The 5306-nt window shown below is 39.4% G+C and overlaps 1 pseudogene; it reads right to left on the bottom strand.

Annotated features, from left to right (window-relative positions):
• Positions 1 to 2716: 2716 nt before the first annotated feature.
• Positions 2717 to 3189, bottom strand: LOC110587455 (annotated as a pseudogene).
• Between the last annotated feature and the right edge of the window lie 2117 nt (positions 3190 to 5306).

Raw genomic sequence — 5306 nt, 5'->3', positions numbered from 1 at the left:
TATGTGCATGCATGGTTGCACACTCATGGGCATACTCTACACTCTGCCCTGAAATGCATCTCATCAAGTGCTGCCATCCATTTAAATGTCTACTCTAAATGATTCACCATGACAATGGACATTACCATATAATTGATAGGCGTTAGAAGCCCTGGTAAAGCCATGTACAGCATAAAGAGATTTTCATTTTAATTTTTAAATCAAATCTTGCAAGGCTATTATGGGATGACTGAAATTCCATTTGACTTGCAGAGTTCCAATTTAAAACAGGAACTAGACTATTTTGTCATGCAAAGTGAACAGAGATGTATTTGATGTAATCGAACCACTTCTATACACCAATTGATTTTAATCCCATGGCTTTTCTTTTGATGTAAAAGCAAGGAAAAGAATAGCAGTGGGTATCACCAAAGGAGTGCTAATTGTACCAGGCTTTGGCCTAAGTGCTTTGTGTATACTAACTTGAAATCTCATGCCAACCTGATATAGAAGGAGCAATTATTATCTCCTTTCATAGACTATGAAACTAGACTAGAGTAGAATAACTTATTAAAGTTTGCATAGTGAGTGAGCAACAGAGCTGGGTTTTGCCTCTGCAGGCTGACTCTAGAATGCATGCTTTTAAAGAAGAAAGTGGACTGCCTCTCATAAAAGTAGGATTACTTAATGGAGGGGAACCAACAAAAGACTTTGCAGTCACACAGAATGGGTTGGATTTCTGGCTCCAGCACTGCCCAGCTAGCTATGTTACTCTGAACAAGATGTTTCCTCATGTCTGCTACAATTGGTTCATCTGTAAAGTGGAGATAACCTGTAAAACCCTTTTCCTAGGATCATTAGGAGGTTCAAGCAAGATGGTACAAATAAAGCCTACTTTATTGCCTATTAGGTAGCCACTAAATTGTAATTGTAGAAGGTAAGCAGAAATTAGACTTTTAAAATAACTTAAAGCCATTAATGCAAAGAAGAAGAAGAAGAGGAAGAAGGAGGAGGAGGAGGAGGAAGGAAGAAAAAAAAATCTGTGGGGCGCCTGGGTGGCTCAGTCGGTTAAACGTCTACCTTCGGCTCAGGTCGTGATCTCGGGATCCTGGGATTGAGCCCCCATGTCCAGGTCCCTGCTCAGTGGGGAGTCTGCTTCTCCCTCTCCCTCTGCTCCTCCCCATACTCATTCTCTCTCTCTCTCTCCTCTCTCAAATAAATACATAATATCTTAAAAAAAAAAAATCTGAAGGCCAAAAGGGTTAGATGGCTAGTTTTCTAGCAGGATCAGGAATAGAAGGTAAACCTCTCAACTCTGCTAAGGGGTTCTTTGAATTGCGAAAGAGTAAATAAAGGACTTTATCTAACATATTTTATTTTTTTTCAATTTAAGACGTTAACTCCAATTCTTTTCATCTGTTTAAAGATGAGTCTACTGCAAGTGGCTGTTACCAGGCTATCTTCTCAGTCTTGGGTGTATGTCACAATTAAATACACATACACTCTCTCTCAAATACTGACAACAAATGAATCATCTTGGGAAATGAAGAAAAAGTAGTAGCAAGCATAATCCTGTCTGTGTCCTCAGACCAATTGAATCAGAGGAATCATTTGTCTTGCTTCTTAGAGCTAAGATGTCTGCTTATTTATGTATTTGACAGTAGCTGTAGATTGAAGCAAGAGGTCAGGAGAATCTCACAATGTTATGAAAAATAAAATCAAACCCAAGCAAATGCAAAGCAAACTTTGAAAGCAAGGGAACCTTCAACCTTGGCTCCGTTGTCCATCAGCAAAAGCCCTGAGCCAATCACTTGCTACATTTTATCAAGATAATGAGAACACAAGCTGTCAAGCCCATCATGCTGGTCTTAATGAAGGGTTTTCAAAGAAAGCAGTCCTTGCCAACTGTACTAGCATTGGTAGGGCATGGACGGAAATGAACCCTGTCATATTTTATTGTTTTTGTGTAGGTGCCATAGGTGCTCAGTGAGAATGCAAGTTATTTTTTTAAGACTTTATTTATTCATTTGTCAGAGAGAGAGAGAGAGAGAGAGAGAAAGAGGCAGTCAGAGGGAGAAGCAGGCTCCCCATGGAGCGAGGAGCCCGATGAGGGGCTGGATCCCAGGACCCTGAGATCATGACCTGAGCCGAAGGCAGAAGCTCAACCGACTGAGCCACCCAGGTATCCCTAGAATGCAAGTTACATAAAGGCAGAGGTCTTAAACATCTATTCAGGGTACCTAGCATATGACTGAACACAGAGTTACAAAAAGAGAAAAAGACTCATAGCTGAATTGAATTGAAACATGGCTCCTAAGACTATTAACAACAAACAGGAATAAAGGGATTTATTCATTTGATATTGTAGAATCACTGCCTTAGAGTAGTGAAATCTACAGATAGATTAAAGAAATGTACAGAACTATAAGGGTTGAAAGTAGTGAGGATCCGCCTTCATGAAAAATGACAGCGGAATTCTCCCGACATGCGGCATATGATAAAAGCACTTGTTATCATTCTTTCATTTTTTACTTGAATAATAGATGTCACCTGAAAACAAGCCTTGACCATATACTTAATCTTTTTTTTCCTTATTAATACAGTATTTATTTGTCTTTCCTCTGTCAGATCCTGAGCCAACCACTTTTCCCAGACTGCCTGGGGAGGCATAGGAAAAGGAACATACAGGGCAGCTGAGACACTGCAGAAAGACCTATGGTGGGTGGAGATGGCTCCTTCACATGGGGAAGAGAATGAGAAGGGCCACCATCAGGCAAAAGAGCCCCCTACCCCTGAAAGGGCAGAGCCCAGAATGGCATAGAAGAGCTGTTGCTTCAGAAAAGGGTTCCTGGCATAACCAATGATGAGGCTCCCAAACATAGTCCCAGTTCCAGCCCCAGAGCCAGCCCCCTCTCCCGTGGCAGCCCCGGACCCAATGAACTTGGATGCTGTGTCTGAGTCCCTGGAAATGGCACTGCTTCTGAAGCTGCAGCTGGGAATAAGTGAGGTCAGGGGACGTGGGGCTGCCAAGCTGCCGAGGCTCTCATCTGTTGTTGTCTCTGGTGGTTTTAGTACCACTGCAGACAGTGTTCAGCTCAACAGCTGAGAGGTGCTCCTGACCAAGAAAGGGGTGGAGATGAACCTTGCACAGGCAGACATTTTCAGGGGATGAGGGGCTATGGTGGGAGACCTGCTCCCAGTGCAGAGAAGACAGAGTTCTACTCAATCTTTTTCAGGCTGATCCAGCTCTGAAGTTACAACAGCAGAAACTGAACATTTGCCTGGAAAGAAAGGAATTAATATTTAGCAGTCTGAGATACCAACACTGTTTTGATGGGGTTTTCTTTAATAACATAGTATATGAGACTCATGATAGTATAAAACATTGGCAAATGGCAGAAATTTGGACAATTTTTTTTTTAATGTAGCAAGACCATGTTTAATGAATACCGAAAGTGGTGGTAAAGGCGAGGGCTGTGGGAGCTCAGAGGACAGAGGGCAGCAAGGGCTGCTCCCGTGTAGGGGAGGATACACCCTCTCAGAACTTCTCTCCTTGCTAAAGACTCACACTATCCCACTGTCCCCCTCAGACCCTCTCAGAGGAGACTCTTTGGATTTTACTTGGATAAATATAAAATAGGTAAAATTCTAACAGTGAATAGATTATGAGTATTCCCTTTACTTTCCTTATTACCTATCTATACACCAAGCTGAATAAAAGAAATAGTTAATGAGACATGCAAAAGAAAGCAAGACTGATGAAAGAAATGCAAATAACTTATAAATACACATAATTGTGATCATAGGCTTCTACTTCCTACCTCTACTTTTCTTCTTTTTCACCTGTGTCTTGCTCTACTTTCGTTTAGCCTCTTAAACCCAGCTTCAATCCTTTCTAGAATGTGGCGTAATATAAATGGAAAATACAAAAACCACATATAATCAAAGACCACCCTATTGAAAAATACACTGTTATATGTGTTGGTGTTTCTCAAGCTTAATTTAACTCACAGAGCTTCTTTAATGTACATCTATCGACATCCATTTGCAGTGCCTTTATTAATGCAAGTGCATATGCAGATCAGCGCACTTACGATAAGTGCATAGCTCAATGAATTTTTTATAAAATAAACATTTCTGTAACAGCACCAACATCAAGAAAAAAGAAATTACCAGCACCCTGATAAGCTCTCCTGTTCTGCCTTTCTGTTTCTGCCCCAACAAAGGTACCCACTGTCCTGACTTTTATCACCATAGTACAAGATGGTGTTTTTTTGTGTGTGTGGTTTTTTTTTGTATAGTATAAAAATGGAATCATACCATAGTTTTCTGTGGCTTCTTTTGTCCAAATTTATGTTTATATAATTATATTTACATCATTCATATATAAACATAAATTTATAAATTCCTTGAATAAATAACCATTTAGATCATTTGCCAATTTTTTTAATTGGGTTATTTGCCTTTTTGTTGTTGAAGTGTAACAGTTCTTTGTATTTTCTGGATACAAGTCCTTTATCACCCAATCTGTGGGCTGTCTGTTAGCTTTCCTTTTTTTTTTATTCCCGTATAATTAACATACAATTTTATGTTAGTTTCAGGTATACAATATAGTGATTCAACCATTCTATGCTTTACTCAGTGCTCATCACAATAAGTGTACTCTTAATTCCCTTCAACTATCTCAGCCATCTGCCACCCACCTCCCATCTGGTAACCACCAGTTTTGTCTTTTAACTTTCCTGATCGTGTCCTTTGTAACACAAAATTTTTTAATTTTTATGCTCAATTTATGTATTTTTAAGTCATTTTTTTCTTTTGTTACTCAAGCTTTAGTATCCTATCTAAGGATTCTTTGCTAAAACCAAGGCTATAAAGATTAATCCCTATGATTTCTTCTTCTAAGAGTTTTATAGTTTTAGTTTTTACATTTAGGTCTTTTATCCATTTTGAGTTAATTTTTACATATGATGTGAGATAAATGTCCAATTTCATTCCTTTGCATGTGGCTATCTGGTTATCTCAGTAGCATTTACTAAAAATACTATTCTTTGGAGCACCTGGGTGGCTCAGTCAGTTAAGCTTCTGACTCTTGATTTTGGCTCAGGTCATGATCTCAGGGTCCTAGGATTAAGCTCTGCTTCCCACTCCGCACTCAGCAGAGTGTCTGCTTCTCTGTCTCTCTCTCTCTTACCCTCCCCTGCTCATGCACATTGTCTCTCTCTATATAAAATGAATAATAAATCTTTTTAAAAAAGAAAGAAAATACTGTTCTTTTCCTGTTAATGGTTTTGTCACTATTGTCAAAAATCATTTGACCATAGATA

The sequence above is a fragment of the Neomonachus schauinslandi genome, chromosome 10 (assembly GCF_002201575.2).
Source record: "Neomonachus schauinslandi chromosome 10, ASM220157v2, whole genome shotgun sequence".
NCBI classification, from domain to species: Eukaryota; Metazoa; Chordata; class Mammalia; order Carnivora; family Phocidae; genus Neomonachus; species Neomonachus schauinslandi.
This window is presented reverse-complemented; position numbering and strand designations above follow the sequence as displayed.